Genomic DNA, 26097 nt, shown 5'->3' on the forward strand with positions numbered 1-26097 from the left:
TGACTCCGAATCTCTCAAGTTCAACCTTGTTGCTTCATTAAGTCACTTGTAGGAGTCTTCTTTCCCTAGCAAGACAGACGGCTCCTTGAGGGTCTGAAACAAGGCTTGCTTCCTGATATACAAGAGAGTAATTAGAACCAGGCTGCACACATACTCTACAAATAATTGTAAACTTTCTAATTTTCCTCAAGTGGATGAAGCTGGGTACTTATATGCATCAATTCTGCTTCCTTCTGCCTGAGCCAAAACGTACAGACAAAAAAAGCTATTGAAACTCAATCAAGTAAGTTGGAAGCTTGACTTATCAATTCTAATAAAATGTTTAAAACAATTAATAAGCCAAGCAAAAACTATTATCCCGTTATGAAACTAGTGTATAATATTTGGGTTCTAAACAATACTTGATGTTATTTAAAGTGCTTGCAAGAAAAAGAAACCTTCTACCAAAAATGTATATGAGCAGCCTAGAAAAGCTATTTGACTTGCAAAATAAGAGACTAAATACAATCTTGCTCATCTATTTAATGTTAACAGAATCTTAGTCATGTTCTGTCACTGAATCTGGATTATTTAAGGGTCACTGGAATTTTCTGCTAATAAAAAAATACAGCACATATGGTGAACAGAAAATGGAGGAGCTTTATGTTTACCAAATGTTACAAAATGTAGTCTAATCCCTGAAATCCTCTTATTATTCACATTGCATTGAAAGGAATCCCACTAGCTATTCTCAACAATTTCAGAATGTTGCAGTCATCTTCCCATTGATGATACTGACCTAGAGTTTCCAAGGCATTAATTTGCCTCCAGCTGTTTCTTCTTGTTTTGGTGACTGTTAGGTTGAAAATTCTTAAGCTTAAACTGAAAAATCAAGATGCTAAATCATTATCAAGATTCTTTAAGATATGGGTTGTCAATAAACAACTCTGTCCTTCCCCTGTGAGGTTTATTTTTCTAAATTCTAGCTATCCTGAGAATCCACTTCTGGGCTATCTTCTACGTTTCTGCTTATTTTTGTGATCTTCTGAGAGACACAGGAAGCAACAAAAGGACTTACTATTCTGGGCCGATTTCTGATTAACCATGAATATATAATTAAATAGAAGTAGTGAGAACACATTGGTCAATGATTTCTTCAAAGAGGACAGTTCAAAGCCCACTTCTTTAATGAAAGATTGCCCTAGTTTCACAGCTTGGGATATTCTCTCCTAGATCTGAACCCCCACATCTCTGGCAAAGGTTTTAGGCAACAATTTGGTATTTAAAAATTAATTTTCTGTCTACCTATGACTTGTTTGTTGAATAAATATTTCAGTTCATTGAAGGTGTGGGAAATGGCTTTAGTTTCCTGCCGTACTAAATGCTTAGTATGGTACCTGATACATTGCACACAAATAATACATACAATTGACTAGAGGGTTATAAACAAGAGTTTTGTTTCGGCCAACAGACATTCCTACAGACTGGCATGTAACTTGAAATTTCCTTAATTGAGTTACATGTTAAATATATAGAAGTGCTCTTCTTTAAAGGAGTCATAGAGAAATTGGATCTTAGAGTTGGCATTAAAAAGCCATATAATGTAGTTACCAACCCATGTAAACATACCCCCCAAAAATGTTCTTGAAAATGAGCCTTGAGCCTCTGTTGAAAACCTCCAATGAAAGAAAAATAGCTATTACATCAGAGTCTGAAAAATTCCTGTCCTCCTTTTGTGACTATTCCATATAGCAAAGCCTCATTTTTTAGTCTACATTTTAGAAAAGAATTTGAATTTTTCACACATTTATTTAAACCTCTCCCTTCTTGAACCACAGACTAAGGTGGTCTGTGTACTTGTACTTGCTCATGTGATTCTCAGTCAAATGGGTTTTCCTGAAACACTGAGGTCGTTCAAAAGTCCTTTGAACAACCAGAGATTTACAGCTGCCAGTTAGTGTGAGAATTAGCCAGCTCTAAGACAATATCTACAACAACTGGCTAAGTGCTTGCGGCCTCTCCAGAAATGAAGGAACAATGTCCTCTCTTGGCAAGGCAGCTCCAGCACCTCCGTGGAGCCACAGGTAGAATGCAAATTTGGAAAATTGTGCCGCCAATATGCTTCAGCCGGAGAAAAATCTGTCGTAAGATGCTTATCAGACATCCTTTTATTGTCTCCATAACAATGGAAAGCAGTTCCACAAGCAGTCACTTTGCATGCCATTCTGAGCAGAACAGAGGTCGCCAAATAATAAGAAGAATACAGGAAGGCACCAGGGGAGGGTACTCAGCAGGAAGATGATGTGGAGGTATCAGGTCAGGATGAAACCGGGTGGGGTGGGGTGGGGACAGGGATGAAGATGTTATCTAGTTTGCAACCACTTACTTCCTCTATTCATCTTAAACCATTCTAAATAAGATCTATTTTAAATGTGTTGTATGAAGGACAGTGATTCACCCTGAAAGGGCTTTTTTTCATTGGTTTTATTCTTTTGGCCAACAATTGGCTGACAGTAATCCTGTTCCATCCATAACTATTTTATGACAACTTGTCAGGAAAGCTGGAAGAGGAAAAATGCAGCCTGGGAAGGGTTAAAAAAGCAAACAAAAACCTCTTAAACTAGGATGAATTTTGGTTCTGACACCTGTGTGGCACTAGAGTGTCAAGGCTCCTCTTCCCGTTTTGTTCTGATGCTGTCAAGGCCTAATTTCCCTCTCAGCTCATTTATAACAGGAAGCTCTCAGTGCTCCTGGTGCAGCTTCTCAGGGGTCCTCAGGTCATACTGACCAGCCAGCTCCAAACCTCATCCTAGCAAGAGGTCAGGCTCTGACACAATAATAATGTGCTTTGGTGTCTTACCTCATTGCCAAGATCATCAATACAGGCACTGCATGAACTTCAGCCTTTTTTGCTCTACTTATAGTCAGGATTGTCACTCTCCATGGTCACGGGAGTAGAAGGAGTAGGTCACACTTGGCTTCTAATTGAAGGATTTCTAATCAATTGGACAGATAGCAAAATTATTTGTTTTACTATGTTTTATAAGAGGAAATTGTTCAGCTCTTTTCAAACAATATTTCTTAAACATACTAGGGGCCCTGAAGTAAAAAGATTAATAAGTTGGCCCCACTCCTGAGTGGACTAATGTGTTTCTCTTTCTCCATCCCTGCAGACAGGGTTAAAGACAAAAAGGACAGAGATTCTAATAGGAGACATAGCAAATTTTTTACTTAGTAAAACAGTGTTTCAGCCCTTGACCCTCACTTTTAGGTCAGCTGCTCACCATCCTTCTCATAACTTCTCTCCTTCGTCTTGGATCTCTTTTCCTTGTGAGTTGCTTGTTGCTTCCTTCTCTCCTCTTCTTGACACTGAACCAAAAAGGCTGAGATAAAATAAAACAACAAAACTACAGTGTGCAGTCTGGGTGACTTCAGGAAACTCTGATTTGTGCCTTTGGAGATTTTCTTTCTCTTAGGGGTGTACATTCCTGTCCTTTTCTTGCCAATAATAGTGTGCAGTGGCTTAGAGATTTATTGGGGATAAGAAAAATGGCTGTAGCCACAGATAGGGTTGGAGAGAGGCACAGAATTTGAAATACTGGCTGGTTCCTCTTAGACATGTGACTTTCTATGTCCCAGGCATTGTCATGTCTATTGATAGTGCATCACAAGGGGCAGAATCAAAACAGCCATGTCCCAAATTCTGCTTTAGTGCTGCTTAACAAGCACATGGGAGAAGGTCCCTTTGGGACCCTGTTGGTAAGTGGTGCTGTTGACCTGTTCTGACTGTCGAGGCACAGGTGAGCAACTGAAAGAATGGCAGAACTGTTGCCATGCTGAGACTGTCTGGAGCAGGCCTGTCAGTCCTTCCCACCCACAGCCTATCCTGAGTCCTACTTGGTCAGTGGAAGTGGAGAACGAAGGTATGGAAAGGTAACAATGAAAGTTGATGCCTCAAAGAGATGCTGTAGTGGACAGAATGTTTGTGTCTTCCTCCTCCCCAAATTAATGTATTGATAGCTTAATCCCACTGTGATGCTATTTGGAGGTGGGACCTTTGGGAGGTGATTAGACCCAAGGATGGAGCCCTCATGACTGGGATTAGTGCCCTTCTAAGAAGAGGCCAGAGAGCTAGCTAGCATTCCTCCTACCACGTGAGGATACAATAAGAAGTTGACAGTCTGCAACCAGGAATTAGGCTGTCACTAGACAGAGGATCTACTAACACCCTAATCTTGGATCTCCCAGCTTTCAGAACTATGAGAAATTAAATCTGTTGTTTATAGGCCACTCAGTCTATGACATTTTGTTATAGCAGCAGGGATAAATCAAAGACAGGGAAATGGCTGTGTCAATGACAGATATCAGAGTGGAGACCTACGCAGGCTGATGTCTGAGTCATCCTGGGCTCCAGAAGGCACCGGTGTATCTGCCTCTTTTCTTAGATGCCATGTGATCCTGCCTCTCCTTTTAGTATATACATCCCAAGAACGAAACCTTCATTTCATCTCTGATTAGTCTCTGTAACCAAAGGTTAAGTATCTGGCTAAGAGGATAAGATATACATAGAAGCTGCTGTGTTGGTTTTAGGGAGACACAGAATCTACCAGGAGCTGAATCTAGCAAGGACAGACACAGAAACACACAGTTGCAGTATTATTGTGTGATCTGTATCAGGACACCCATCAGCCAAAACACCTGTGACTGAAACGTACACTGGCTTCTTAGGATTTTGTGGATTAACTGCATAGTAGCTGGTTGATTAAGTTCCCAAACTTTTTCTCTCTTTCTTTCTTTTTTTTAAACATTGTGTGCTGAGAGAGAATTTGGTTCTTGGCTTAGGACACTGGATGACATGGGACACAAAACAAAATTAATGGATAGAAGTGCATGATGAACCAAGCTAGACAATAAATAATTATGTTAGAAGAGCAGCTGAAGGAAGAAAATGCAGATGGTACACACTCTACTGGACCAAGAAAACCACTTTAAGGCCAAGGAGGGTTCCTAAGATAAGCCCCTGCCTTTGCAGTCCCCAAATGCCCCGAGTGAGAAAAGATGGCTATTACTTAATTATTATGCTTTCAGTTTAGAAACAAACAAACAAAAACAGAAACCTCACCCATGAGCACTATTCCAAAATTAGGTCCCCATCTCTTACTCCTCAAGCCTCAGAGGGGAACAGTCACAGGATCTAACAGTGATTTCCATGTGTCAAGCACTCTTCCAAATGCCTTTTTACACATACCACTGCCTGATGCTACCAATTTTTATTACACCCATTTTATAGATGAGGAAAACTGAGGCACAGCTACTTTAGGCCACTTGCCCATTTGCTTCCCTATAGTCAGGAGAGTATAAGTAAAGACTGAACAGAGTCATTTCTGCATTGGCCTAGTCTCTTCCCTGGGGAATAAAAAACCAGAATTCCATGTTGGAAGTCGTTTGACAGACAGCAGGCAGTAGCCAGTGATGGTTTCCAACTTGAATTCACACCTTTCCACCATTCCCCCTGGAGTGGAGCTTATCCGAGGAAGGAGCAATCCTGTGATTTCAAGGGATCTAGAAAATCTCCCTAGCCCCCACAGTATTTCTCCACCTCCTCTAGGCCTCATGACCTCTGCACCATTTGAGGAAAATATGAAAGTGACAATTCCATTCAGAAAGGTAGCGATCAACCTCAGTCAACACTCAAATATCAGGCAACGATCAGTATCTTTTCTGGAGTGAGTAAGACAGCAGGAATGTGGGGGCCGGAAGACAAACCTCACCGATGGCCAAGGGTGCCAAGGCCTGACTCCTGCTGACCAGACAGTCTCAGGAGTCACGGGGCACCTGCAGAGGTGGGAGTGACCAGGGGTGCCCTCAAGTCTGGTGACCTTAATTAGCCTCGGGGCCTGGCCCAACAACACGCAGCCTGAGCCTCGGCCCATTGGAGTCCTGGTGCCCATAAGATCAGGAGACCTCCAGACCTCTCCTCCTGTCCCACAATCTCCCTGGAGGGAAACCTGAATTGTCAGGGTCAGATGACAGCTGACAAGCTAAGCCATTTCTAAAGGGAGGGGGTCATGCGAAGTCCTTTCAGATATTGGGATTAATATCCCCCACCCCACTGCATAAATCACAGTTAATCCTTAAACACTCTGAAGGCCCAGCCTTCACAGCGTCTGTCTAGTGGTTAGGATTCCTAAGTTTTCTTCTTGGGGCTAGTTAGGAATTTTAATCACTAATTCCCTGAAGATGGAGACTCTTAAAGAGATTCCAACATTTTCTGTTTTTAAAATTCTAAAACTCCCCCTTTATTTTATTGGAATACAGAGGCATAGTGATGGAAAAGGACAGTTATCTCTCAGAGAGGAGAGATGGCTGTTTAAGAAGCAAATAACCAGGAAGGAAATAAAAAAAAAAAACTGGCCTGGGATGCTCTCCACAACCAATCTTTTATTTCTGTCGTCACTCAGACCTTGAGCAGGAAGAGGGCAAGAGAAAAGGAAGAAAGAGGAAAAGAGAAAAAAAAAAGGAACAAGTTTTCTAGAGTTTTGCAGACTTGAGAAGAAGCCTCTTAGTCTACCCTCTGGCCCCTGCAGAGGCCCCGGTTGAACCAGTGAATCAATTTCTTACTCATTCCCTCACTTTACATTGACTAAGACTCCCCTAAACTCACAGTGATCAAAAGGGTTACACTGGGACATTGGTGGCCCTCAGACAGAGTGTTGATTCTAAATGAGTCCTTTCCTAAATTCTTACAGGCAGGCGGCAGGCAGGCGGCAGTGCAAGGTCATAGATTTCCACTTTACATGGAGCCAATCAGCTAAGTAAACCATTACAAGCCACACGAACTTCACAGTCATAAACCAAGAGTAGCCTGTTATTGGATTTTACTGGAGATTCTAACGTCACATTCTACAAAATATCCAGCCTCTTAGCAGCATCGTCCAGGTCCTACGGCATCAGCCTACATGCCGATATTTGGAATTCAGTAATTTTTGAGAAAGTGACTTTCATATCAGTGCCTCATCATTTTTATTTGGTTGCTTGGAGTTTTCAATGGCTGTCATTCTTGGTCTTCAGTGATAAATTACTCTTGCACCCGCTTTATTATTACCAATCTAGTTTGGTGTAGTTTATTTGATTAACCCTATACTGTGCAGTGATGCATTTTTGCATCAAGTTTATTTTTGGCCTATAATTTCCTAATTACTAAACTAAGATACGTGTGTGTTCTGGTTCAGATATGACTCACCCACACCCTTGTGCTAGAGCAGATATAAGCCTACTTGAATGGTAACACCTTCAGGTGTTATATGCCATCTATACATTTGTTTTATGTAAGTAATTTGTAACTTAATAGCAAGATAAATGTAATAATGTTACTGGATTAGTTTAGGTTTATTTGACATGGCTTTATAACTTGCAATCATGTATATAAGCTCAAGAGATTTTCACATAGAGTAAGTGTTTCTTACACACTGTCAGCAACAAATTTACCGCAATGTGTTTTGCTTTGTTTCTCCAATTTTATATGACTGATGGAGAGTGGAAATAGACTGAGAGGGTAGGTCATGAAGATTTTCCCTGCCTAGTTGGGCTTTGATGTTAAGAATGTTTGAGACCTATTACCTTCAGATAGTATAGGAGAAAGCATTTTTTTAAAAAAATCTTGTGCTTGATGAAATTTACAGCAGACCAGAAGGACTAGAAATAGTAAATGTAACAAATCTTCAGAGTATGATCCTTGTTTGCACCGTTGCACCTCCTCTTAAGCATAGTGAAGGAAGAAATCAGACTTTAAATAGTACTTTTGCCTCATTACAGAAATAAAATATGTTCAAAGTTTTCAGCAAAATCCAGCGGCAAAAGTATTAATAGGCCTGTTATTTTGCCACCCACTCTTGATACATTAGAATATTTAATCTAAGTTCTTATTTTAAGCAAATATAGGTATAAATATAGACTTTTGTTACAAAATTAGAATCCTTCTGTATACATGGTTTTGTAAGGTGCTTTTCCTGAGCAATATATCATGAACATTCCCTAAGTTTATCAGATGTTTTTTCTGAACCATCATTTTTATGGTTCTAAAATTAACAATGATGTATATATAAATATATCATCATTTATTTAAGCAGTTCCTCCGGGTCCAAGATCTTGTTGTTATAAAAACAATGCCATGCACCCTTGTAACTAAATCTTTGCCCTTGTTCAGTTTCTTTCTTCGTGATTAATTTCTAGAACTGGGATCATAGAGTTAAAAGTCATGAATATTCACCAAGCTTTTGAAACATGTAGTCAAATGCCCTTCAGAAAAGGAACCAGTCCTTTTCTGTGCTTTAGAGAGAAATATGTTGAGTGGCAGAAAGCCCAGTTTCCTGCCTCTCTTGGACAGTTGTCCTATGGCGAGGCTGAAGGGGAATTGGACAGCCTGCTTTGTGAAGGCGACTCTAAATAGTCCTGCCATGACCTTGAACTACAGTAGACCTGCCTTTACTTCATACCCATTGTTGGGAATCTAGATTGCAGTGGGAAGGGTAGTGGGCTTGGAGACAGGATGTCTGAGTTCAGGTCCTGAGCCACACACTAAACATGTGACAAAATTGAGCAGATAATCTAATATCTCCAAGCTTTGTCTCCCCACCTAGAAAATGAAGAATTTATTCTAGATGATCTCTAGAATGCCTTACAACTCAAAAATTACGTAATTCTGTTGTATGTTTTAGACAAACCATCAATCTATTCACCAGTACACAAAACTGAACTGTGAGCTCAATCCCTGGGAAGTTCCATGTCTGGGTCCCCTGAGATTGTTGGCCATAAGAGAGGGCACAAAATGACCTTCAGGATAAAAGATTTTCCATGTTTCATGAAGTTCACATGAATTTCATCACCTCCAATTAGTGATATTCAGAAATAACAAGACTTTTGGACACTCATTTAAAAACAACTGCCTAACCTATTGTGGAATTCCTCTGTCATGGGACACTCTAAAAGTTACTACTTGTAAACATGACATTTCATGCTATTCTTCAGGATAATGACCTGAGGTGGAAAGAGGGATCTCATTCAGGGCAGTGAGTCGTCCCAAGTCAGCAGCCAACTTACTCACCCTTAACAGAGACATTATGTTCTTTAGTTTTTCAACTGGAAAATAGCTTGGAAATTTTATAGCCTCTTAGGCAGATTCAAGTGGCAGTTTGAAGGAGGTGAATGTGAGCTGAGATCAAGTTTTTTTATTTGCTATCTGTGCTAATTTATTATTCTCACCAAATACGTAGGTTCTCAGGGGTAGGACAAACATGCACCTGCAAGAGGGGGAGTTCCACGTTGGTTTGTGAGCCGTCACTTGGCTTGTTCTGCACTTAGGCTTCCTAAAACAAGAAGAAAAGAAAACTGTTTAATTCTCTTTTAACCATAAGAGCTATCATTTATTGAGAGTTTACTGTATACTAGGGACTGGGCTAAACACTTTACATACATTAGCTGATAACAGTAAAAACAGCAGGGAGGATGGTATAACTCAGAGTTAAAGTGCATGCTTAGCATGCATGATGTCCTGGGTTCAGTCCCCTCCCCAGTACCTCCATTTAAAAAAAAAAATACTGAAAACAACTCTGGTGCAAAGATTAATCATGCCAATTTTAAAGATAAGGCAACTGGGCAAAAGGAGGCTAAATAATTTTTCCAAATTCAGACACATAAAGAAGGATGGATTTGGGATTTAGATACAGGTCTGATCTCAAAGCCAATAATCAATTTATGAATTTTTTCTAAAATAGAAGAAGAAAAGGAACTTAGAAGAGAGGAAAGTGCTATAAGTTTCAAGGCAAAAGATGCTGGTGTCTGCAGATGAAATAGAATGTATTCTACTTCTTCAAGAGTATTAGGTCTGTAATACCTATTACTCTGGTTTATCTGTGTGAGTCTTGCTGTGATTCAGCCAGAGATTAAACCCTAAAAGTAACATTTGATCCCCTAGATCAGTATTTCTCAAAATGTTTACATACATTTTACATACATCCTTCTACATACAGTTGGAAATAAAATTTTATATTGCGATTCAGAACATGTTCCCACGCACACATATACGAAGCAACATTTCATGAAAAAATATTTCTTCTTATTAAATGGAATAACCCTGTTTTCTATTTTGTTCTATTTTATTTTTCAGTGCTATTTATGGTGCAATAAACTGATTCATGACCTACCAGTGGGACCTGTAGTTCGACACACTTCACTATACACTAAACATTTGGTCACTAGTGAACATTTGCTCCAGGCTTAGTGGGCGGTTCCTTCATTATCTCCACTGCTCTCCCGTCCTCCCTTCTTTGATGTTCACCCTCCAAGAGAAGAATCCAATGCTTCATATCAAATATTTTAATTTCTTAAAACTCTCCTTGGTTTTCTACTCCAAGGGAAGTCTGCCCTCTAATGATACAAAAGCACCATTGATTTCAAAGACTCATCTAACAAATGAACAAAAAAAGGAAATTCTGAATGTAAGAGGGTTGAAAAGGCATTCACTTAGTGTGAACTTCTTATTTGGAACTAAGGGAAACTGAGGCCCAGACAGGCATCTGTCCCATTGTCTCAGGCAGAGTGGCTACAGGTAAGAGAAGGGTGCCATCTGCATCCCATTATGGACCTGTGCTCCCTGGGACTCTGAGAACTGTGTGAGAACCAGCAGCAGCAGGCAAGGAGAAGTGAGGAGAGCTGTACACGAAGGCTTGTACCTAATGGAAAACACAGTGGAATCCGTATTTTGAGAAAGACCCATTAATTTGGACTTAAGGGAGCAAAACAGAAGGATGAATGTAGCCTTAATTCTGAAACTTTTGAGCAAAATTATATCCGATAATTGTCCAAAGGGACTCCAAGAAGTGAGTTGACGTGTTGCTGTGGAAACAATTACAAGAGGACACGACTCTTCCTCTCAGCGGGGAAGGGCCAAAGGAGAAGCAGAGTGGCAGTTAGAGCCTGATTTTCCTCATCCTTCTAGCATGTGCTGCCAAAGCAACCCGCCTCTCTCTCCTAGTCCTTTGTAGTTTTTAATTAGACGGTGTTATAACTGTCGTTTCGCTTGTCTGTAGTTCTTAAACAACAGCATCATCTTGCGTGCTGAAAACAACCAGTCCACTTCGTTAATCTCTATGTCCCCAGCACCTAGGTAGGTTTTTCTGGTGAATGAATGAATGGATATTAAAGCAGGCCAACCCTGTGCAAGGTGTATTTGGAAACAGGCACCTGCCTGTTTCCTGCCCATCTTTCACAGTCCAGCTAAAATATCATCTTTTGTATAAACAAATCCTCAACTTGCCCAGAAAGAATCAGAAATCGCTTTTCTGGGCTCCCTTTCTGCTTTGTGTAAGCCCTGCTTGCAGATAGTAGATTATTGAGGCATTTTTGACCCTTTGTGTTCCACCATTTAACATCGCAAAGGATAAGTGACCAGTATAATTCATGCTCAGTCTAGATGCAGAATTTAGAAGTTGCTCTATAAATCTAGAGAGTGAGCAATTTAGAATCCAGCCCCAGTCTCTAATTCATTTACCCTGTTTTTCTCTGGGATCACTGACTTTCATGGTGTCTGAGGACAACTGCAGGAGAATAACTTTTGTGTTTGTGTAGCTATATGTATATATGTATAAATGGCAGTACTATTTAGGCAGGACACCACATGAACCACCCCGTCAAAAACATTTTGGAAAAAAAAAAATCATGAAAATTCTCCCGGGATCCACTCAGCTGTTCTTATTTGTGATCAGAACAATGGACCCTCTCAAAACAGATTTTATCAACTACTATTCTAACAGCAGGTATGGGGACATGGAGGCATGTCTTAATAATGTGGGGGGGAAGGGACACTCCTCAGTACAATCCCGGCAGAGCTGATTAAACCGAGAAATATTCCATTGTGTAGCATCTACAGTAAATCCTACCTCCCTCGGCCCTTGCAAAGCACAAACTTATCTATCCCTCCTCTCTGATGGAGTCTTAGAAAGGCGAAAGGAATTCGGCATTATCAATGTGCTGGTTTATCAGATAGGAATTCATTTGTTTTCCTCAAAATGACTTATCAGCATGAACAGAGCTGGCTGACCAAAGCGTGAATTGTGCTCCAAATACCCTTTCTGAGTTCCCCAGAGTTTGAGAATGTTTTATCTCCCAGTTTGGTTCCCCTGTTTGTTGTGTTTTTTTAACTTCTTACCTATTGAGGTGCATTTCTGGGTCACGATTCCTGTAAAGACTCTAGGAATTAGCACCGCTGAAGGCAATAGCCAGCTCAGGCTGTCTGGGGGCTAGTGTGTCGGGTAGGGTTTCAGCTTTCGTGAGAAAACAGTGGACAGTTGGAAGTGAGATGAACTGCCTGGAGATGACTCCTGGGGCTGAGCCTCCGGGGCTCTGCCTCGTGCAACCGTTGTTTGCTCGCTCTCGCTCTCGCTCTCGCTCTCGCTCTCAACAGCGGAGAATGTCCAACATGAAAGGCAGGGCCCAGGCCAGCAGCCCTGTGTGCTACACCAACACAGCAGGAGAAAGAGAGAGGCACTCCTCAACCTAACCCCGTCAGCTGCCTCCTCTCCCCTCTGACGGGTCCTGCAAATCCCACAGTGCTCATGCGGGGCAGCCTGACCAGGGCTTCGTCCTTCCCAGACTCTCTGATGTCTGGTGTCGGTTCACCTTGTTCTGTGTCTTCAAGACATGCTCTTGCCTCGCACTGTCCTGGGCCCCAAGGTCCATCTGTAGAAGGCTTCCCGGTTGTCTCGTTCACACAGACGTGTGAGGCAAAGGCTTAATTCAGAAAAGCCCAACTTGTTTTCAATCCCTTGAACAAAAAGCAAGCCACAACAACGTAAAGAAAGTTCAGGACTCTCTCTAAAGGTAAAATAAATGAAACAGGTGTCAATTTCGATTTCTTACTAGAAATGTTTAATGGTTAGAGGAAAAATGGAAGGCCTTCATTTTTGTGGCTCTCGCTTTAGTTTGTATGGTTGTAATTCTACATTCCTTTTAGTGTTCCTAAGACTTAACATCCACACAAACATGACACATCTCATGTGAGGGAGACCTGAAATTGAACCTGAGATGAGGCTGTCAGAAATTATCTGTAACCCACAGAAATTCTTTCTTTCCAACGTGGCACTGTGTGGCTTGTAGCAACAATGCTGGGAAGGGTCATAACATTGTAAGGATGCCTCTGAGGCCAAGGCTAGACTTGTACTATCCAAGCAAGTTTATTCAGCCTCTCTTATGAAAACTTCCCAAGGAAGCGACTCCACAAACCTCCTTAATGAGGTCGTACAGCAGTGTGATGTCTGAGAAAGGCAGTTCAGCAGGGAAATCCAAGTCAAGGTCAGGACTAGCAACTGTGACAACTGTATGTGAGTGTGCTCTTGGCTGAATGCAAGCACGAGCCGGGTGTCAGGAACTTGAGTGCTCAAGGTAAAAGGCCTACAGCATATGCAGTTACCAGAGAGCAGAGAAGAAAGGCAGGGATCCAAGATAATCAGCCATTGGTTATTGGGAAGACAAGTGTCTAAGGTGCAGACATGAGAAATGCTGAGAAACTAAGAAGAAAGTCTCAGAAAACCACCTGTAAGTCGATAGTGCTGATGGAGCCCTGAGTCTTCAAGGTTCTTCAAGGTTCATCATAAACAGGGGTTGATTATATGGTCCTTGATGTGGGACTTGGGTTAGGACGGGAAGGGGAGGGATTTCCCTGAACCACCTGGAGAGGGCGGGGACCCTAACTTTAGACATCCTTGTAAACACCAAACCTCACTGGAAATAAGAAAGCCGCATCACCTCCTTTAGCCCTGTGTGACAACGTGCACCTCCGTTTCCATCTCTCTAGACTACTGAAGTTATTAACACCAAATTCTGCCATGCTTGGCAGGATTTTTCTAGAATGGCTGCTATCCAAATTCACGCCACCCTCTTAGTCCACTAAACTGTGAGACTGCAAAGCTCAGCAGGGAAAGATATCAAGATCTCTTAGCAGAAGCCAAGTTCCCAACCCCTACATTAAAATTCTGAATGGATTTATTTTCTTGAAGTTCACTTTTAAAGCAAGTTAACTTCCTAGGGAGGGCCAAGGTGCCTCCTCTGCAAACCCAGCTGGACTTAAATAGTGTCTTCTTACTTGAAAGTTGAAAGACTGTGATGATAGACTTAGGAAAAAGCCTGAGTCTTTATAAACCATATTTTAAATATGCTTTAACATTGTGATAATTCTCTACACTGCCAAAAATTAAATTGGTTATTTATTGGCTATTGCTACCCTCTAAAAGGGGATACAGATGATGAAGAAACATCTTCATAGGGCTTTCATTTTTATTTTAAAAGTCACAAAAACATAAGGACATCTTACTGTCTATCATGTGTTGATCAAAGGAGAAACATGTACCGTGTGTTGTATTAAGAAATTTGATGACTTTTTCCTGTGATTTTTTTTAAAGACCTTGAAAATAATTTAGAGATTTTTCTACGTGACTCATGATGGATTTGGAGCCCTTGGAAAACTCTAGTAATTAGTGATGCTGGAGGCTGTGTGGTGGCCAGTGCGTCTGGTAGGATTTCTGCTCTCATGGGGAACTGGAAGTGAGATGAGCTGCCTGAAGATGGCTCTCGAGGCTGAGCAGACAATTTGAAATGCAGCCATTGTTTTTTTTCTCTCTCTGGGCACAGTGGGAAATGTCCAACTTGAAAGGCAGAGCCCAGGCCAGAAACTTGCATGCTAAGCCAACATCAGTGGAATCAACTGCCTGCCATACCCTAATTCACATGTTCATCAGAGCACCAGTCACTTTTGTGGCACTTATCTCTGTCTCTGTCTGCCCTTAACTGGTGTCTCTAGCTTCTCTCCTGGAGTCTAGAAGTCACTGGTGACAATGAATTCTACAACTGTAGAATTCAGTGTTGTTTACAGGATAAAGTCTAAACCCCTTCCTTGGCCACTTCCTCTGCCGAACTGACCTCATGACTATGCCAAGATCACACCTAAAACACCTCCATCTCTAGGATTTTACTCCTATCACTACCCTGCTAGGGATACCCTAACATCTCCTCCGGTTACTGAAGTCCTACTTATTTTTCAATATATATTTCAAATTGAATCTACCAGGAGGCCTTTTCACTGCTGGAGTTTATTAGAACTTACCATCTATACCACCTGTTTGGCATTTACTATCCCATTTTAATTCTACTAGACTGTATATTGTTTCCTCACCTACATATTAACATTCTTAGGGACATAAACTATGTCTTTGATGCTCATTTTTAATTCAGTCTTTTATTGATTAGTTGAGCCATTCATTGATCTGAAAAACTTTTACTGAGCATCTATTAAGGACAAATACAATATTTTAAGGAAAGAAAGATGAATTAGATACAGCCCTTCCTTAACTTCAAGAATCTTAAAATGAGCAAGAAAGCACTTTCTGTATAACAAATTTCAAAGCCTAACAATAATGATTGATTGATTACCATTAAAAGAAGTCATATGTCTCTATTAGCAAAGAATGAAGAGGTATCTTGCATCAGAATCATAGAGGCAAGATTATAGTTTTGAAACTTAATGCATGCATGATAAAAAAAAATTGAATTTTGGCCAACCCAACAAAGCTATCAGAATAGATTATCGATCCTATAACTAGTGTTTCTCCCCGAAAAAAGTCAGAAACAATAAGAAAAAGAGGCCATTTATTCAGCAGAGCATTGATAACTTGACTCACTTGTTCTGTAAGAGCTGCTGAAAAAGGAGACACTGTGCAGGGGTATCTTTAGGGCAGAAAGAAAGCAATTATTTGGTTCGTTTTTGCAGTATCTCTGTTGTGTCCTGGAAATGTGTGAATTCAGGAATGTCCTGCAAGTTGTGTGTGCAGCTGATGATAATTGGTGCATGACCTCTTTCCTGAAGGCCTTCCTTGCTGATAAAAGACTGGCACTAACAGAGCAGAGGAAATAACTTAGAGGCACCATCATCCCCATGAGTTCTTATTTCCTTCATTACCTTCAGGCCAGAATTAGATAGATTCCTAAGAGAAGAAAACATCTATGCCATCAGTTCCCTTTAAAATGAGCATTTTTCTGTGAAGATTGTAATAACTCTGATTATATTTCTGCAGAAGTTATTTTCTACTCTGCTCTTTGATCATCCCCTCTGTTCTCTCCCTTTTCAAGAGAGAGATTATTCCGTAAGAAAGAAATTGCTCCCAAAGCTCACCGCTTTCTAAAGTTGTTACCCTAACGCCGTGTCTCTTCTCCACTGTTACCCATAACATGTCTTTTTTCCTCAGTGGATTTACCCAATCATATTGCTTCCTAAATTACCCCATGCCACCCCTGAAATTTAGTTTTTCCAAACTAAATGGATGACTGGATGACTGGAGTCTGGATGACTCCACAGGTTAGTTTCCTTCTAGTTCCTTCTCTGTGGCATCATTAGAGAATCAATTAAATCATTTCTTTGAATTTATATTATTTTCAATTCTGCATCCATGAACTTATCCTCTGTAAGGACTCTGGATAGAGAGGATCTAAGCATTTTCTACACACATATTCTAAGAAATAAATGCATCAGAAAAGAATTCTTCTAAATATATTTCCAGAATTTTAAAGATGCATAGGTCTCCCAAACTAAGTATTTTATGTGTTGAAACCCCAGTTATTTCTAGTGAAATCTTTTGTCCTCTTCTCAAATATGATGCATCAAAGTGACAGTATTGGTCTCCTCCAAGAAGTCCTAGTCCTTGAGGGAACAAAACCTCCCTTTCCATACATTATAAAACTATAGTAATTAATTTGTGCTAGAGTTCAATGATAGTTAAGTTGTCATTGAACTAACTTTAAGGCAATATACAATGTATGTATGTGGTCAACAAACATTAATTAAGACTCAGTTATGTGCCAGACAGTGTCCAGGCATTAGAGATTATAAATAAAATGTTCTGCCCTCATGGAGCTTACATTGTGCAAGAGGATGATGGGCATAAAATAGATACATAAAATTGGTATGCATTGGATAGTGGTAAGTGTCTAGGAGATAAATAAAGCAAGAGAAAAGGATAGGAGCAGATTTGGTTGGCCAATGAAGGCCTCACTAAGAAGGCAGTAGTTCAGAAAAGACCCAATCAGGTCAGGGCATCAACTATGTGAAAACCTGGAAACAATGAAAGTATGAGGGAGGAGTCTGACGTGTCAAGATTGAGAGTGAAGCAGAGTCCGTGAAGGTGGGGAGAACCGTAGTTAATGGGGTTAGGAGGAAGCAGTGGGGTGAGATCCTATAGGGTTTTGATGGCTACTGTGGGGTGGGTGTCGAGATGGAAAGGCAGCAGAAGTTGTGGAATGGAGATACAATGAACTTGACATTAATTTCACAGTACTACAATGTTAAGATGAAGTTGAGCTGGCTACCATTTCCATTTTAAAGAGAAAAAACAGAATGGAGAGGCCATTGAAATTAGAAGAAGTTCTAAAGAGAAAATCATGGGAGGGAAGACAAAGAAAATCAATTCCTTTTTACAGGTTGTACGATGATTTTAAAATATTTCTAATATAAGTTTGCATAAGAATATCCTGCTCTTTCTTTTCCCTCTAAAAGACACCATTTCTAACATCTTTTCTGGCCATTTATTCCTATCAATACAGAAGTACTAAACCAACGTGTCTGTATATGCACAATTCATCATTTAAAAATTATAATTTATATATACATCATATATGACCTATTAAGCATAAATTTTAAAAGAATATGATAAAAACAAAATACGTTTAAAGGTAATTTTTATTTCTTACTGATTTTATTTTGTTAATAGTTCTATTCTCTATTAATGGTACCAAACAGCTTTTAGCTCCCACTTAAAATATTAATAATGTTTGAATTCTTTTTAAATGTCTTTCTAATTGCCATGGTTGATATCTCAAACGACAGCTACATATCCTTAAATGAGATTCATTCTTCACCACAATGACTTTAAATCCATATATCAAATAGTCCTCCTGATTATTTGAGATTTGTTTTTTTACTTCTTGGTTACTATAATTCTTGTTTGATGTCAGATTAAATATTCATTATTTTTACCTCCCAGTTTGGCTGATGAGAGCTTATATGGGATGCAGAAGAGTCAGCTCTTTTTTTTCTCCTTTTGCCAAAATTATTACTATTATTTTAATCTGTGATTTTTTGCAGCCATTTTTGTAAGCCAGTTAACCACATCATGAGATTTAATTTAGTAAAACCAAATAATATAATCTATAGTCTGCTCAATCGGGCAAACACAAATGACAGTATGTGCCACTGTGCTGGCAATTGGTGACCAAGTGATGGTCAAGCCTCTAGGACGCCTTTCCATCAGGGTCCCTCATGGACCATGTGTGATATGTCACCTTTTGTCATTCAATCCAAAAAAGGCAACAGTGTCAAGACTCAGAGTAGAGACTATAAAGTTGACTGTTTACTGTTCTTTAGGTGAAACACAAATGAAAATAGTAGTTTCTTCCTCTGTTGCCAAAAGATTGCACTGCTCACTGATGAGGGTATGAACATCTCATCTCTGAGCCCCCTGGATGGGAGCAAAGGGCTTCCAGGAGCAGCAGTCTGGGATGTCTTGACCTCGTTCAACCTCAGTGATAGGGAATTATATCCTAGGAAAGGATATTAGTATAGAAACACTATCATAAAAGGCAGAAGAATGGGGACATCATATTGGTTTGGAGTTAGATGGGTAAATGTTAGATGGGCTTTCAAAGTGTTAAGACCAGTGTCTGAGAGTATTAAGAAGATCTGACAGATGATCACTGAAATGAGAACACAGGAGAAAAGGCATGAAAAATAGGAGGTCAAGGTCCGAGAGCAAGGGCCTAACCCGTGTGAACACCAAGAATTCAGGCATGCCTGGGCCTCTGGAGGAACCAAGTGGCCTCAGGAAAGATACAGTGAGTAGACATGTCGAGGTAGTGACAGAAATCCAAAAATGGACTGTCCTGGAATCGAGGCCCCTCCATAACATTCAGATCTGGCTCCCAGTCGGGAGAGAGGGGCATTGTGACTGATATTGGCTCGGGGCTGTAAGTACAGTGTGGGGCACAACACTCCGATTATCTCTCAGACTGCTCTGTGGGAGAATGAACTTAATGGACCATAAACAAATGGGAAGTAGGTGTCCCAGGAACTAAAGCATGAGGGTGTTATCCATCTAGTTCAGTGAGCCGAATACAAAAGCAGTGAGGATCATAGCAATATCACCAATATGGAGAGTGAGAGAGATTGCCACAAGTGGGGAGCACTGGGGCAAGCTGAAGACCAGAGACCAACAAGAAGGGGTGGGAGAAGAAAGCCATCTTGAAAGGTGGAAAGACATAGAAACTCCTACAAGGAAAGGTCTCCGAGAAGCCTGGGATTCTAGTGATCCACTGGTGGACACTAAGCCATAGACTTCTGTTTTATTGCTGTTATTTATCATAATCCTATTGAACCTCAGGCTGTTGCGACTCAGGGAACTTCTTGAATACGGTTTTCTGTAGAAGTTACTCTGGCTGTTCTGGTGGTTAGGCCAGTAGAGAAACTTAATGAATATGTAAGCTTCTTTCTCGTTCCTTCTTAATTTAAATTTGGGTTGGGGACAGATAGCACCTTTAGTCCAGTTTAGATTTGGTCCAGTCTAGACAGTCTAGCATGGAGTTAGTCTTGTGATGTGACTTGGAATAATCCAGGTAATCTCAGTCCCTGATGAAGGTCAAATAGGAGAGAACAGGATTTTAACATCACCACAGGACAATCTTAGATTCCCTCTGATAGGTCAAAAATTAATAACTAGGATAGTGTACAAGAACTGTAGCTATCAACTTTTGAGGAATGGATGAAATACCAGCCAAGAGATAAATTCCCTATAACGTAGGAATTCAAGACAGAAATCTGAGATATTTCCCAGTGGAGCTCAATTTTCCACAGTTCTTACTTTCAACTTTGGAGAAGTGACAGTGTTGGCTCCACAAGATTTCATGTCTCTGTTATTATGATTAATTTACATTTATGTTTTGTTCTGAGTGCATTTATTTGTTTTCTTAGCCCCTAGTTAGAATGAAAATGGCCATAATATTCTCCCAGAGACTTGTTCTTCTCATGGAGTGGTGGATGTGAAAGAAAGAAGAGACATTGGCTGTCTTACAAGACTCCAGCCTAACTTAGCAACTCTTGCTTCCATGTGGCTTAGAATGAATATACAAATGTGTATGCACTTCGGTCAAATAAATTTGAAAGGGACCAATGGAGAAACATTCCAAGTCACATTGGATTCTTAAAAATATGTATTAGTTCCCATTGTACAAGGGGCCCATGCTTCTTGTTGTCTCCTCTTCTCATTTGATCAGGATTCTCAGACCTGATCAAATCAGAAGCTTGTGATTCCCAAATGTCCCCCAGGACAAAGAAAGATACAGGTAATGAAAGAAACCAGAAGAGGGCTTTTATAAAACTCAGAGTAAATTAAAAAATAATTTAAAATAGGCAGTTTGGAGAGCAAGACATGTACAGAATTATTATTTGGCCCAATTTTAGGAAAAAAGAACAAGACAGGACCTAAACATCTCATAAGTGCTTAGCCCACTACTATAGATCATACACATCTACCTACTCTTTGTAGAAAATATGAGACTTACTCCTCACGTATTTCTACAGTTTACAATCGCTCCCTCCCTCTTTATCATTTCTGAGAAATTATTATATAGACCAAAGTGAGAGGTAGGCAGCTCCATACAAGTTAAAGAGAGGATGAAGATCATTTGAAATTTAGATGTGTAGAATTTTTATATTCCATAAAAATGTAAATTAAAATAAGACTCATCAAACTTGGATTTCCATAAAATACTGATCCAGAGGATAAATCCAAAAGTAGAGCTGTATTGTTTTATATTCTGACATCTAAACACCTATAACATTATTATCTCTACTTATAATGGACACCATTAAAATTCTGGCCTCAACAACCAAGCATCCAGAAGAAGGCATGGTTGAATGAAGACTTCTTGTGAAAATGCAAGGGTTTCCTAACCTGACCTGAACAAATTGGTAAAAGGAGCTAGCAAGGCAGCTGTCAGACTGAAGACCAGGAAGATGGCAGAATTCAGACTTGCAATTTGGCTGCCAAACTTGGACGTGCCCACAAGGAAACTGGGGAGTGGAGGCTGGGTGGATGGGGGACTACAATTGGAGATCTGGCTCCCAGAATGATCCAGGTGTCACATGCCCAGTCCAGACCAGCCTGGAGAGCAGCGTGAAGATGCCTCGGTCTTGGAAAACTTCCATCAGCTGAATGGTATGAAGCCGCAGCTGCGGCAGCAGACAACTCAGCACTTCTCCAGGAAAGATTCTGGGACGTGCAGTGATGCTGTGAGACTGCAGAGCCAGGGTACATTGGTCCTCCTCCAGCAGCTTTGTTCAGACTGTGGAAGCGTTCCAGATGTGTGGAAGCCTGGTTATGCTTTACACATAGAACTCTTTGTCTTCCTCACTGCAGGAAGTAAAAACGTTCATGAAGACCCCCTCAGAGACAGGGAGGAAGGCCTGGATGTTTCAGCATTTAATACTCCATGTCCTACACGGACACTACATTGTTTGCATCATGTAAGCAATCCAGATGGCCTCCTTTGATGTCTATCTGGCACTCCCATAAATTTAAGAGAAACAGAAAACACTCTGAATGTTGGGTCTGAAAGGCAAGTGTCCAAAGAAGAAGGGAGGCCATAATGTCAACCCCACCTCTTTCACAAGGTCCTTTCCTAAAAGCACAGGAGAAACACTGATGGAAGAAATACCAAGTAGCTTTTGGTGGAGGAGGGAGGGGTCCCTGAAAGAGAAAGAAAAATGAGACTGGCTGATGTGAGAAGAAGAAACTGACGACATCAGCTTTGTTTTTTGGAACATGTGCCTCAGCGAGCAGAAGTGTGTCCTCTTCCAGGAGTTGCCTGAAAAATGGCAACAGAAAATGAAGACAGAAATCACCAATCTCGGTCCTAGGATGCTGTCTCCTTCAGGGAGTAGGGGAGGGTCTGCCCCAGGGGCCCCGCCCCTATGCTCCATGCTTACAACCTGCTTTGCAAATCAGTGACTTCTCCAGCATTTTACCAGCAAAGTGGAGTCCTACCTTCTCTTTCCTAGGCAACAATCATCTCCAAAATCTTTTTTAATTTTCGTGAGAACACAACTTGGGAACTACCCTTTTAACAAAATTTTAAGTGTGTAATACGATACTGTTAAGTATAGGCGCAGTGTTGAATAGCAGATCTCTAGAACTTATTCATATTACATGACTGAAACTTTATACTAATTGAACAGCAACTCCCCATATTCCTTTCCCACCAGCGCCTGACAGCCACCATTCCACTCGCAGTTTCTATGAGTCTGACTATTTTGCAGACCTCATATAAGTGGAATCATGCGGTATTTGTCATTCTGCAACTTGCTTATTATTTCACTTAACTTAATGTTCTTCAGGTTTAACCATGTAGCATGTGACAGGATTTCCTTCTTTTTTATTGCTGGATAATATTCCATCATTCCACGTTTCCTTTATCCTTTCATCTGTCAGTAGCTACTTAGGTTGTTTCCGTATCTTGGCTGTTGTGAAAAGCACTGCAATGAATGTGCAAGTTTCTCTTCGAGATCCTGATTTTAATTCCTTTGGATACATACCAAGAATTGGGATAGCTAGTCAGATAGTAATTCTATTTTTAACGTTTTAAGGAATTACCATACTGTTCTCCACAGCGGCTGCACCAGTTTACATTCACACCAACAATGCATGAGGGTCCCAATTTCTCTATATCTTCACCAACACTTGATATCTTATCAATAGCTATCCTGACAGGTGTGAGGAATCACAAATTTTACTGGACATGCTTGCCACATGCTCTAAAAAGTCATCACAATACATTTAAGACACATCTTAATAGCTTTCAGTAGAAAATAGAGCTTCAAAACTCAGCATTTTGCATTAAAAATATAGAGACCAGGAAGATTAAATGGTGTAGAGAAAGTAGCCTTAGGATTAAAGTCACACAAAGCGTGTTTGAGTCCAAGCTGTGCCATTTAATAATTGTGTAGTATTTGTGAAGTCATGTCCTCACTGGCCTTCTGTCACCCAGTGGTAAGAATTGTAGGAGAAAATGTGTACAAAAGATTTTTGGAAACTATAAGACATTATAAAATCTAGGATTATATTAATATTATAGATACTGTGTGAGCAAACTAGCATCAATTTTATTTGGCTGTGGAATAGGTTCTCCATTTTTTCCACTTGTGTTTAATTTTGCCCAGGAATGGGAGAGGGATGCGGTCTGCAGGGAAGCACATCTCAGACTTACAACTGTGCTTGTTAATTCAAACAGCATGTCCTAAATACAGATGTAAAGTGAGCTGACTAGAGTATAGGACAGTTCATTCAATGTGACACATATATTGGGGGACCTGCTAGGTGTTTGAGGTGGTAGAGGTAAATAAATGAGTGCCACATGTCTCCTTCCTTCAGGCAGATGAGAATTAGAGAGGAAAACAGGTATGTGAAGGAGAAGGGGAAGAGCGGCACATGAGAGCCACACACACATTTCTTTTGTTCGACAAGCATTTATTAAGTATTGGTCTAGACGCTATGAGTACAAAGTTGAGTTGGACATAGTTGCTGGACTTAAGGAGCTTACAGTTTCCTTAGGAGTATAAATTTGCAAACAAACCCAATAGAATATCACAGGTGTTATTACAGAGAATGATAGCTCTTTAGCCCACATCTCTGACATGAACTCCAGACTTCTATATTCAAACTTCTACTTGAGACTTCCACTAAGGTGTTTAGTGTGCAGCTCAAATGTAATATGCCCCAAACTGAGCTCCTCGTTTCCCTCCTAAAAGCTGCTCCTCCTGCTGGAGTCCACATGGCAGGAAATAGCAACCCCAACCTCCCAGTTGCAAAACCTTAAAGTCATTTTTAACTCTCTGTCTCTGTCTCCCTCTCTCTCCCTCTCTCCCTCCCTCACAGCAAATCCTTCAGTATATCCATTTGCTGACTCTACTATCAGAATACATCCCAAATTTCAGCACGTTGCACCACCTCCACTGTGAGAACTCTGGTAGACATCACCGCCATCTTATTCAGGATTAGCAGAACACCCTCCTATCTGGCTTCTCTGTTTCTCCCCTAGCTGAGTTACAGACCACTCTCAGCACAGAGCCAGAATGAGCCTTTTAAAACATAAATCAGATCACTTTAGTGTTTCACTCAAAACCCCCAAAGACTCCCCATCATTCCCTGAGTTAAATCCAAGTTTCTTCCAAGTTTCCTTTATCTCTGATCTCATTTTCTATGATTCTCTACAACAGTCACATTTTCCCCACCATGCTGGCCACCTTGCTTTTCCTTTAAGGTGTCAAGTGCATGCTTAACCCCTGGGCTTTTGAAATCGTTGGCTCCCTGCCTAGCATGCTGTGCTCTCAGTTACCCACACGTCTTGGTCCTTTACTTCATTCAGATCTCTCCTCAAATGTCACCCTGTCAGTGACACTTAACGCTGACCACCCTATATATAACAGCATCCTCTCCCAGGAATCCCCCACCTCTTTCATTTGCTTCATGTTATTCCCTAGCCTTAATCATAAACTTCCATGCTGTATATTTAACTGTTTTTATTTATTGTCTTTGTCTCTCTACTTTATCTCAAAATCCGAGATAGCAGGGACCATGCCTGTTTTGTTCAGTATGATATCTTCAATGATAGAATAGTGTGTGATATAGAGTAAGTGTTCATAGATATTTATTGAGGGAATGAACATAAATAGTGACATAAATTTGACATAATTTTCAAGTAAGTCAGGAAAGGATACATAGAAAAGTTGAAGAAGGGCTTTCTGAGAAGAGCAAACCGCATGTACAAAGGCAGGATGACATGAGCTAGCCTGGCCAGTTCTCTGAATGTCAACCAATTCAGGATTGTGAAGCATTCTGTGTAAGGAAAAGAGGAGAGGGACAGGCAGATCTAGAGCTTGGAGAATTGTCCGTGTCATTCTCAAGACTTTGGACTTAGACCTATGGATGAGAAAGTTACATCAAATGGCTTTAAGAAATGATGAGATGTGCTCAGTTTTGCATGTCTGAACCACAACTTTGTAGGATGGTGAGCATAGAACTGAAGAGGGAATTATGTGAGCAAACTGCTGCAAATGTCAAGGCCATAGTAGTGGGCACAGTAAGTAAAAAGAGATGTTAAAGAGGGAGAATTGGTTGTGAATAATGTCTGAGGACTGAAAGGAAAAGAATACACCAGGATGTCACCTAGATATCTGGCCTGAGTAGCTGGGTCTGTCATATGTCAAGATTTGGAAGACATTAATAAGAAGCGTTTTGAGAGAAGATATAAAATGTTAGTATATCAAGCAGGGTCCTTAAAGAAAACATGCCAAACTCTAATGAGTAATTAAAAGAATTTAGTCGAAAGCCTAATTACAAAAGTTGTGTGAAGGGTTTAGGGGTAGTAAATTACCCCAGGGCAAGGGCAGGATACATTACCACCGCAAGACCTGAAGGAGGCAAGGAGTAGTGACCAGAAGCCAGAGGGTCCTCTAATAGGAACTAGATCCTTAAGTAGAGCAATGCATCCTACCTCCAGAATGGAAGCTAGGGGAATAAATACCCTCCCTTCACTCTCTCTTCTTGCCCTCTGGACTCCTGCTGGGGCCTTCTATTGGCCAAACCCAACAAGAAGGCAGCTGGTGGGACCATTAATATAGTCCATAAAAGTAAGCCTTTCTTGGCAGAGTAAGATGTGGAAGGGTGGAGATTGGATTCAATGGGCAAAATAAAATATTCAGTCCTCTTCTTTGCCCCTTGGCATCTGCTCTTGCCCTTTGGATGGAAAATACTGCGATCCCAACATAAGAGACACACATAATTCTAGCAGTTGCTGTATCCTCTTTGGATAAATTCAGTCATCATCTCATTGGAAACTTAAAACATTTGTCAGGTCAATACTCTTCATATAAGGTATAAGATAGCAGTGGGGTTGGGGGAAGAATCAATTAGTATAAAACATCATTCTACTTTTGTAGCAGATATGAGACCAAGCTGACAAAGATACCTG

The 26097-nt window shown here is 40.6% G+C and overlaps 1 long non-coding RNA gene across 1 annotated transcript in view; it reads left to right on the top strand.

Moving 5' to 3' along the window:
- Positions 1 to 26097, top strand: part of LOC140687802 (uncharacterized) — a 264392-nt gene that overhangs the window by 200705 nt on the left and 37590 nt on the right. The gene's annotated exons all lie outside the window — the stretch shown is intronic.

Source organism: Vicugna pacos, chromosome 20 (genome assembly GCF_048564905.1).
Source record: "Vicugna pacos chromosome 20, VicPac4, whole genome shotgun sequence".
NCBI lineage: Eukaryota > Metazoa > Chordata > Mammalia > Artiodactyla > Camelidae > Vicugna > Vicugna pacos.